We start from the raw sequence: 11,625 nt of genomic DNA, 5'->3' as shown, positions 1-11,625 counted from the left end.
CCTTGTGATAAGCCCTACTTGGTCATGGAGTATAATTTTGTTTGTATACTATGCTACAGTATTTCATTTGCTAGTATTTTGTTGAGGAAGCTTTCCTCTGATTTCATGAGTGATAATCTGTAGTTTTCTTTCTTCAACTGTTACTGTTTGGTTTTGATGTCTAGATGATAACTAGCCTCCTAACATGAATTGGAAGGAATTCTCTTCTGTTTTTTTGGAAGATCGTATGTGGAATTGCTGTTATTTGTTCCTTTAATGTTTGGTAGCTTTCTCCAGTGAAGAAGTGGGACCTGGAGATTTTCCTTTTGAATGCTTTTTAATTATATATTTATTTTATTTAATAGGTATAGAACTATTCAGAGTATTTCATATTGGATGAATTTTTATAGATTTTCTTAAGGAAGTGTTCATTTTATGTAAATATTCTAATTTGTAGCATTCTTTGAAATATTTCCTTTTATCCTCTTGATGGCAGCAGGATCTGTACTTATGTTCCTTGTTGTATTCTTGATATTGGAAATGTATCACTTATTGTTGTCAGTCTTTGTAGACATATGTCAATTTCATTGATCATTTCAAAGAAATAGCACTTTATATCACTGATTTTTCTCCAGTCTCTGTTCTTAATTTCACTGGTGTCTGCTCTGATCTGTATCGTATCCTTTCTCCTACTTGCTTTGGTTGTATTTGACTCAGTGGTTTCCTGAGGTGGATGTTTAGGTTATTGATTTGAGGCTTTTTTCTTTTTTAATATAAGCTTTAAGTTCTATACATTTTTCTTACACTGCTGTTAGTTTCATCCCACAAGTCTTAATATGCTTTTGATTATCTTACTCAGTTCTAAGATTTCCTGATTCCTTTTGAGACATCTTCTCTAACCCATGAATTATTTAGAAGTATATTGTTTAATAGTGTTTGGAGTATTCCCTGCTATTTGTTATTGATTTCTAATTTGTTTTGCATTTGATGTTACTGTTTACATTTGTTGACTTTTTTTCCTTATGACCCAGGACATAGGCTGTCTTGTTTCATATAGCTGCTTGAAAAGAAAGTGTGTTCTTGGTCATTTGGTGGAGTTTCTGTAAATGTTTGTATGATCCTGTTAGTTGGTGGTGTTATTTAGGTCTCCTGTATCCTTGCTGATTTTCTGTCTAGTATTTCTATCAATTGCCAAGAGAAGGATGTTGAAGTCCTGAACTATAATTATGGAATTATCTATTCCTCCTTTAAGTTCTATCAGTTTTTGCTCCACATAATTTAAAGCTCTATTGTTTGGTATATACACATGTAGGTTTGCTTAGTATTCTTGGTGTATTGACCCTTTTATAATTAAGTAATGTCCTTTTTTGCTCCTGTTAATACTCTTACCAATTTTTATCTGATATTTGGTCACTCTTACGTTTTGGTTAATGCTTGCATGATTCGTACTTCATCATTTTTTAAAACCTTATCTATATCACTATATTGGGAGTAAGTTTCTTGTGAACAGCATATATTTGGGCTGTGGTTTTATATCCAGTTTGCATTTTTTTTTTTTTTTTTTGAGACGGAGTTTTGTTCTTGTTGCCCAGGCTGGAGTGGAGTGGTGCGATCTCTGCTCACTGCAACCTCCGCCTCTCGGGTTCAGGTGATTCTCCTGCCTCAGGCTCTTGAGTAGCTGGGATTACAGGCGTCTGCCACCACGCCTGACTGATTTTTTGTATTTTTAGTAGAGATGTGGTTTCACCATGTTGGCCAGGCTGGTCTCGAACTCCTGACCTCAGGTGACCCACCCGCCTCAGCCTCCCAAAGTGCCAGGATTACTGGTATGAGCCACCACGCCCAGCATTTTTTTTTTTTTTTTGAGACGGAGTCTTGCTCTGTCACCCTGGCTGGAGTGCAGTGGCGCAGTCTGCAAGCCATTCTCTTGCCTCAGCCTCCCAAGTAGCTGGGATTACAGGTGCCTGCCACCACACCTAGCTAATTTTTATATTTTTAGTAGAGACGGGGTTTCATCACGTTGGCCAGGCTGGTCTCAAACTCCTGACCTCAGGTGATCTGCCCACCTCAGCCTCCCAAAGTGGCTGGGATTACAGGTATGAGTCACTGTGTCTGGCCCCAGTTTGCATATTTCTGTCTTGTATTGGTGTATTTAAACCATTTAAAGTTTACAATAATTATGTTAGTGCTATGTCTGCTATTTTATGATTAGTTTTTTGTGTTTCCTTTTGCTTCTTTCTTGGGTTTTTTGGGGTTTTTTTTCTTTTTGTCTTTAACATTTTTTAGAATTCCATTTGATATATTTGTAGTGTTTTCTAAATATATTTCTTTGTATTAATTTTTTTAGTGGTTGCTTTAAGTAGTATAATGTACATATGTAACATAATTACAGTTAGTGGTATGAAAAATTTAGCACTTTGATGTATAGAAACCTTACTTCCATTGGTCCCTTCACCTTGCCTGTTAATATAATTGTCTAAAGTAATTCCTCTTCAAAATTGAGCACCATGTTGGAAAATGTAATTTTTGCTTCCACTGTCAAATATATTTTACAAAAGTCACAGGAAGTATTGCTTGTTGATCTCTTTACCCATTCCACTATTCTTTCTTGAAATTCTAAGCCACCTTCTATTAACATTTTCTTTCTGTTTGGCGAACTTGTGTAGCCTTTTTTCTAGGGTCAGTCTGCTGGTGTCTCTAAAAGTGTCTTTATGTTCCCTTCATTCCTGAGGGATATTTTTGTGGGATAATAGGATTTAGGGTCTGCAGTTCCTTTAGTACTTGACAAACATGTTTGTTCCTTCTGTCCGCTATGGTTTCAGATGAGAAATCTGTTGCCAATTGAACCATTGTTCCCTAGTTTGTAATGTGTCATTTTTATCAACCTGCATTCAAAGTGTTTTGTTTTTTTTGTAGTGTTCAGAAGTTTGGTTATGAGGTGTGTGACATGGAATTTTTTTGAGTGTATCATGTTTGGTTTTTGTTTAGCTTTTTGATCTGTAGGTTTATGCCCTTTGCCAAATTTGGGAATTTTTAACCATTATTTCTTGAAATATTTTTTCATCCCTACTCTTTCTCCTCTCTGTGATACGAATGGTGGATCTTTTGTTACTGTCTCAGAGGTCTCTTGTGCTTTCATGTTTACCCCCCTTTTCTGGTCTATTTTTCCCTTTTTTTCATATTGGTTAATTTCTGTTGACTTTTTTTCAGCTCACTGATTCTTTTTTTCTGCCATATGCAGTCTACTGTTGAGCTTGTCCAATGAGTTTTTATTTTGGTTTTTGTATTTTTCAGTTGTTTAATTTCCATTTGGTTTTGGTTTTTTTTGTTTGTTTTGTTTTGTTTAGTTTTGTTTTTTGAGACAGAGTCTTCGCTCTGTTGCCCAGGCTGGAGTGCAGTGGCGCAATCTCTGCTCACTACAAGCTCTGCCTCCCGGGTTCATGCCATTCTCTTGCCTCAGCCTCCCTAGTAGCTGGGACTACAGGTGCCCGCCACCACGCCCCGCTAATTTTTTGTATTTTTAGTAGAGACGGGGTTTCACTGTGTTAGCCAGGACGGTCTCGATTTCCTGATCTTGTGATCTGCCTGCGTCAGCCTCCCAAAGTGCTGGGATTACAGGTGTGAGCCACTGCACCTGGCCTCCATTTGGTTCTTTTGTATATCTTTGATTTCTTTGCTTAGTTTATAATACTAAAGGGCTCAGAAAACAGAAAAAACTAAATTCCAGAGTCATGGTTTTCTGGTGGTTTGTCTCAATATTTGAATAGAAATCCTAAATTATCTGGAGTAGAAGTCCTGTAATCTTTTATATTGGGCTTCTTAAATATTTCTGTCAACAGATCTTATATCAGGGTGATCTGCATATCATTCAGAGTTACGTACTCCATGGGAAGGTTGTATGTAAAATCCTCCAGCTCTGTAAGCCTCAATGGAGAAGGGGTCATTCCTTTTCTAAGACCACTCTTACATTTTTTTGTTGGACCCACACACCCTTCCCCAACCAAACTTGTCTAAGTCCTCTTTCATACTCTTGTTTAGTCTTTTAACTTCTCCTTATTAACCAGCTTCTTTCCCATAATCTATAGCTTTATTCAGATCTCAAGCCTCGTTTCCAACCTATTTCACCCTTCCTTGCCTATCAAGCTCTGGTTATTCTTTCTTCCACACACATGCCCTGAGTAACTATTCTGTGCACTGTCCCCACCCCTTTACATTTCCTTTTACTCCCCAGATACTACTAAATGGTTTCCACCACTGTTGCCTGACTTAAGCACGTCTCAGAAAGGTTCGTTTTGACCCCCTCACTCTCTTTTTGGACCTCCATACTGCTAAATCTCTGACTTGAAGGTCCGTTCGTGGCTTCTGTGAATTCCTGGCTTTTTTCCTTTTTAGGGTCTGTGTCTTTCTTCCATCTGTAAAACAGCTTTACTTCCCAGCATCCATCATGGTCATTGCTGTTTTCTAACTTGTCCTTCACCCCATGACTGAGTTAATTTGCGCTGAAGACACTTTACTGTCAGTGATCTACAGAGTTTTCCTAAATCCGTGTCTCCAGGTTGGATGTTTCTCATGTCGTTACCCACTGGTCATCCTTCCATGCCTTTTCTGTATTTGCACTCACTGAGCCTATATGCGTGTATCATGTGGCCATGACCTTGGCCATGGGGATGTACCCATAATCATCATAACACAAACATAAATTATTACTGTGTATCAGACATTGTTTTGAATGTTTTACATGTGTCAGCTCTTTTAACCTTTATGACAACTCCATAATGTTACTTCCCCCCTTTAATAGATTAGAAAACTGAGGTACAGAAAGATTAAGGAATTTGTCAAAGAGTTCACAATTATGAAATTTGGGTTTGGGAACTGGAAGCCACTGCACTGGCTTTAGAATCCATGTCCTTAACCACTTTATTGCTTCTCATAAGGTGGATCTTTGTTTCCTGGTCACCACTTGTTTTTACTAAAATGGGTCAAACTGTGCTCATTTATTTATAATCCACTATTCTTATTTGACAGTACATCTTGGCCATTCCTTCAAGCAAATGAGATAAACCAGACTCACTGTTTAATGCCTGCATAAGCTATTGTGACTGTAGAAAAGACGGAGAATGTCTGGGTTTGAGAGTATGTGGGAGGGGTGGGGAGAAGGAGTAGAGAAGGGCTAAGGCATGCATGTTGTTTTAGGTGTGTTTGAGATGCCTGAAGAACATCAGTGTATCCCCCTAATCTCTGTCTTGTTACTCAAACCAGACACATTGTGGCCATTTCTTTTTCCTTTATCATTCCCACGTCCAACCACTGCCCGTTCCTTTTTGTTCCTTAGTAGGCCCTCAGTATATATGTGTGTGTTGGTAAATGGCCATACACAGCAGGGTATTTTTTATTATAATTTTCAGTTCCCTCAGCGCGTTTACCACAAAGCTGTGCATATAGGTGGCACCATATATGGCGTACCTTGACCTCGAAGAGAATCTACATGGACTTTTATGGACCTATGTACACAATTTTAGAAATCATAATGAATGACTGCTGGAGTCCTCAAGACCCCTTCCAGATTTGGTGATCTGCTAGGAAGACTCACAGGACTCAGCATTTTGTCATACTCAATGGCTATGATTTACCACACCAAAAGAATCCAGAGCAAACTCAGTAAAAGGAAAAGGCTCAGACCCAAGTCCAGAGGAAACCAGGCACAATCTTCAAGAATCTTAATGAAATCACACAGGATGTGCTTCACTGAAACTCCCTCTGGGACTTAAAACAACACGTGTGAGATGTGTTCCAGGAAGTCGTCTTAAGCACCCATTGCTCAGAGTTTATATTGGACTCGCTTTCTAGCACATACCACAATTCTAGACCTCCAGAAGAACAGGAGGTGTTTAGCCTAAGACAATTTAGGCACATGGAGCTACTTCTCATTACTGGGAACAATGGGAAACCTCCCGAAACCTAAAGTCCAGACTCCAGCCAAGGTTGAACCTTGCAAGATCAAAGAATAGCAGTCTCTGGCCTGCTGTGTTGTCTCTTTTTCACAGTAACGTAAATGGAAAAATGCTGAGTTAGCTTAAGTTTCTGTAACAAACATTAAGCAAATAAAATTTTCTATAACAGAAATAAGCCATAGCTTTGAGATGAAGGCTTATATACGTGTAAACCATTGTAACCGAGAAAAAAAAAAAAGAGTCACAGTGAAAATACTTAACAAACTAGCACAAGATTTAATTCAGTGATGACAGGGAACAGAGGAAGTCTTGTGAGAAAGGATCTTGCCTCTGCCTAGTATCTTTCACAGATAGGCTTCAAGTGGTTGGACTTGGAGATACACCCTTTCTTGGCCTTTATTTCGGCAAAGATGAGATGGGTAGGTAAATGCCGTGTTCTTTCCCTAGCACGTATGTCAGTTTCTCATCCATTCTTTGTTCTTGATATTGAAAAGTTGTAGCTTCTGGCTACAACAGAGACAGTTGAAGAATATGGGGTTCGTCATAATTTCTCTATCGTTAAATGTGGATAATTTGAGATTAAAGAATATGTTGTTGCAGGCTTAGTCACTTTGATGGATCTGTCTGTGAGTTTCACTTGGAGGAAGTGGGAGCAGTTGGCTCCAGCTGAGAGGGCCTTACAGAGACATGATGCTAGAGACCTTGAGAAATCTGGTCTCTTGTATATGTAACTCCTCTTTGTACTCAGACTCCGGCCCACAGACAGCCTTTCCTTTCCATTGTGGAAAGCTGGGGAGGCTCCACAATGCTCAGTGATGTATTTCAATTTTGAAGATTGAATATTTTTAGTGATTGCTAAGAGATGGATTATTTTTGCTTATAGCAAAATCTGTTTGTGTTTCATATCTCACAATTGGATGGTCTCAGCTAAATTGTAAATGGACAGTTTCTTTTGCCTCTTTTGGAGTAGTGTCAAGATTGTGGACCTGGGAGACAGACTACCTGCTTATACTTTCTGTCCTTGCTCTTACCTGCTGGAAAGAACATTCATAGCCACTCTGCCTCACTTTAATTGGAGATCCATGTATTCACATGTGTTTTTATTATGCTGGCTTTGAGAGGTAAGATCTCACTGTCGCCCAGGCTGGAGGGCAGTGGTGCGATCATAACTCACCGCAGCCTCAAACTCCTGGGCTCAAGTAATCCTCTCACCTCAGACTCCCAAAGTGCTGGGATTACAGGCATGAGCCACTGTACTGGCTATTCTGCTGTTTGGCAAGTGGGGCCTTGCTGATCCTGAAAGACTGCCCATCCCAGGACTAGCTAATTTTAAGTGGTAGCAAAGGACTCCCCTGGGTATGTGCCTTTGATATGCAACCAAACAATTCAGTGCCCATTCCCTTCTACCACCCCCTTTATCAAGGCCTCACACATGGAGCCACTATCTTCCTGCCATAACCACTCCAGGGTCAGATATTAAGCAAATAGGGACAGTCCCTAATGAAATTCAGGCCTGTAATCTCAGCACTTTGGGAAGCTGAAGTGGGAGGATCAGTTGAGTCCAGGAGTTTGAGACCAGCCTGGGCAACATAGACCCCATCTCTACAAAAAAATATAATAATTAGCTAGGCATGGTGGTGTATGCCTGTACTCCCAGCTACTTGGGAGGCTGAGGTGGGAGTATTAAATGAGCCCAGGAGGGTGAGGCTGCAGTGAGCTATGATGGTACCACTGTACTCCAGCCTAGGTGACAGAGTGAGAGCCTGTCTCAAAATAAAATAAAATAAAAAAGCCAAGCCTAACCCTACTTAGCTTGCCTACCTTGTCTTGACCATTCTTACCTGCAAAAGCACAGTGAAGCTTCTTGCCCATGCTTTCCCCCAACTCCTGCTGTTTTTCCGATCCTGGTGCTTCCGCATGTGGTCCTACACTGCCTGGTGTGTGCCCCTTTCTTGGGAAGTGTGTGTAGCTAAGTATCTCTTCAATGGCAGTATCTCCTGATCTGTTGGCCTCACCATACCTGAATAATAAAATTGGCCTCTCAAAATGCCACCTCAAACCATTACATGGAAATTACATTTCCATGTAATTTCTAGAGTACGGGTACCTACCTCAGGCAACATGGTATAGAACCGTGGATTGGAGGATGGATCAATGCCAAGGAGGGACTGTTTAGGTGAATTACTAGGAACCAGACATCCAAGGGACCACTGTGGGATCACTGTGGGATCCCAGTGATCTCAGTAGTCAAGACTTTAGAAAAATAGTTCCAGATGGCTTTCTCGTTGGACACTTCTGAAAAAGGCCAAGCACAACTAATTGAGGGCCCCAGATATACAAACATTATTCTGTCATTTCTCCAAGCTGTTTGAAGTTTGAAGGAAGAAATGTCTTTCTGTATATTATTTCCTGGTCCTACCTACATCATTTGTTTTCTTTTTCTTTTCTTTTTTCTTTTTTTGAGACGGAGTTTTGCTCTTGTTGCCCAGGCTGGAGTGCAATGGCACGATCTTGGCTCACCGCAACCTCTGCTTCCCAGGTTCAAGCAATTCTCCTGCCTCAGCCTCCCGAGTAGCTGAGATTACAGGCATGCACCACCACGCCTGGCTAATTTTGTATTTTTAGGAGAGATGGGGTTTCTCCATATTGAGGCTGGTCTCAAACTCATGACCTCAAGTGATCTGCCCACCTCAGCCTCCCAAAGTGCTGGGATTACAGGCGTGAGCCACCGCACCCAGCCCATTTGTTTTCTTGATACTCTCAGGCATCTGCATTAACTCTCTTTTCTTATGATCTACGGCATTGCAGTTATATAGCCTCTCAACATACCTGTCTGCCCTTCCCAGTGCCATTCCATGTCCCTGCTCTTGGGTAAAATGACATGTGTTTGAAGTGTTCCCTTATCACTCTGTCTCTTGTTGATCCCTGGAATCACACATAAGCAGTGGTCACTTCCTTTGCAATCTTGAGTTTCCTCCTGACATTTGCTTTCAATGTCATCATGGCCATCTACAAGCCTGTTTTTCATCTGCACCTTCTTTTGTCACTTTCACACTTTCTAAGTTATCTTCGCATAACTGACTTCTGCTTGAGTGTCAGTCACCACCAGTCTGGTCTTTCCTGTGTGTGTATGGGTTTCTCCAACTTGATTTGTCCTTTCCTCCCTCTCCTCCTTTAATAGAGGAGCCTCTTAGAGATGTTTTCCTTTTTTGTGTAATATTTTCACTGCTCCATTACCTCTTTCTTGCTTTATTTCTCTCCACTTCCCAAACCTCTACTCTTTGTGGAACTCTTTGCTACAATGCCACCTTCTCCGACATTGTGACTAAGGTCAGAACTGACTTCGTGCTTATAAATCACAAGTCCTTGTCTTTCTTGGGCCATCAGTAGAATTTTATTGTGTCTGATACTCAATTCTTGAAATATGTTCTCTTTCCTTGGCTCTGTAACATCTTTTTCCTCGTTCGTTCCCTCCCTGTCTCCCTTCTTTGTGCAGTCATCCATATCTAGCTGCCCACTCAGTGTTGAAATACCTAAAGGTTTTGTCCAAGGCTCTTTTGCCTCGTATGGCCTCTCCCCAGCCTCATCTGTGCCCTTGGCTTCAGTTACCTTCCTTACTTTGAAGGCACTGAAAATAGAATACCCCAGTCTTGGGCATCCTTACAGCTCTAGACCTGAATTACCAGTTATCTTCTTGCTATCTTCACACAGATGTTTCAAAGATACCTCATTCTCTACCTGATGTAAATAAGATCAATAAAATGCTTCTCCCTGACTCTGATCTACTTCGGTCTTCCCTCTTTACTACATGGCACTGTTTAGTTACCTAGGCTAGAAATTTCCAACTCAGCACAGTTACCTCAATCTCTTCTTCCTTCATGTACAATCAGAAAGTTGTGTGTTTTTGTTTTTTTTAAGACAGAGTCTCGTTCTGTCACCGGGCTGGAGCAGTGGTGCGATCTCGGCTCACTGCAACCTCTGCCTCCCAGGTTCAAGCAATTCTGCCTCAGCCTCCCGAGTAGCTGGGATTATAGGTGCACACCACCACACCCAGCTAATTTTTGTATTTTTCGTAGAGACGGGGTTTCACCACCTTGGCCAGAACAGTCTTGATCTCCTGACCTCGTGATCCACCTGCCTTGGCCTCCCAAAGTGCTGAGATTACAGGTGTGAGCCACTGCCCCGGCCCCATCATTTTTAATTCTTAAATATCTCTCAAGTATGTCCACTTCTCTCTACCACCTCTTCCTAGTCCATCCAATCATCATCTATCATATCTGTTTACTGAGTGTCCTTTTACCCACATTTCTCTTCCATCATTCTCTGAAACCAGAGAACCATCTCAGATTTAATAGTGCTCTGCTTCCCCCTCCCTCTGCCCCCACTACGTTTCCTGAAAACTTTTTATGGCTTCCTTTAACTCTTGGGATAAAAACCAAATATGGCCAGGTGTGGTAGTTCACAACTGTAATCTCCGCACTTTGGGAGGCGAAGGTAGGAGGATTGCTTGAGCCCAGGTATTTGAGACCAGCCTGGGCAACAAAGTGAGACCTCATATCTAAAAACAACTCCCAAATCATTACATGGTCAATCCTTTGGGCTTTATCTGAGCTTTATCTGGTCTGGGAGGTGCCTAATTTACTACCTTTCCTCTTGCATAACTTACACCCTTTCTGTTTTCACTTTGTGTTTCCTTTTTCCCACCTGCCATGGGGCTTTTCCACCACACACTTTGTCCAGTAGTGAATATTTATCCTTCATCCCAGCTATGTCATAAGCATTCTTCCATAAATATCTGTGTGTGTGTGTGTGTGTGTGTGTGCATACACGTGCATATACATTTAGGTTTGATTACTGACTCCTGACTGTCTCACCAACTAGATTTCCAGCTTCAAAAGAGCACAGATGTTAATATGGATTTTATCCTAATTGTTCCATGCACATAGTTCCTAGTCAGTAGTAGATATTCAGATATTTGCTAAATGGATACGTGGATGAATGGCCTTAATCATTTTGATATTTTAGGTTACTTACCTCAGGCTTCATGATTAGTACACACAAGACTCAGAAAAGCTGTTACGGTTATAGTTTATTACAACAAAAGGATATAGACCAAGATCACCAAAGGGAAAAATCACATAGAATGAAGTCCATGTGAAACCAGGCACAAAACTCTGGGTGTTATCTCCCATTACAGTCACATAGGGACACACTTAATTCCCCCAGCAAAGATGTGTGACAAGATGTTCACGGTATTATAATACAAGCCAGGGAAGTTCACTCAAGCATTCATTTCTGGAGTTTTTATGGAGGGTCATTTACATAGGAATGCAGGGTCCACATGACTAGTCATAGCCATACAGCCCTTGCAAAAAGCAAACATACAGTGTGGCCCAGGGCCTCGGGCATGCAAAATCCAGCATTCACCATGAGGAATATTGTCAGAAGCATTTGAACCAGAGCAAATCCATCTTGAATAGGGGCTAGGCAAAATGAGGCTGAGACCTGTGCTGCATTCCCAGGAAGTTGGGCATTCTAAGTCACAGGATGAGACAGCAGTTTGGCACAAGATACTGGTCACAAAGACCCTGCTGATAAAACAGCTTGTGGTAAAGAAGCTGGCCAAAATGAAGACGGCCAAAACCCACCAAAACCAAGACGGCCAAAACCAAGGTCGTCCTCACTGCCCATTATA

This window comes from Symphalangus syndactylus, chromosome 13, assembly GCF_028878055.3.
Source record: "Symphalangus syndactylus isolate Jambi chromosome 13, NHGRI_mSymSyn1-v2.1_pri, whole genome shotgun sequence".
Taxonomy (NCBI): Eukaryota; Metazoa; Chordata; class Mammalia; order Primates; family Hylobatidae; genus Symphalangus; species Symphalangus syndactylus.
Note: the sequence above shows the minus strand (reverse complement) of the source record.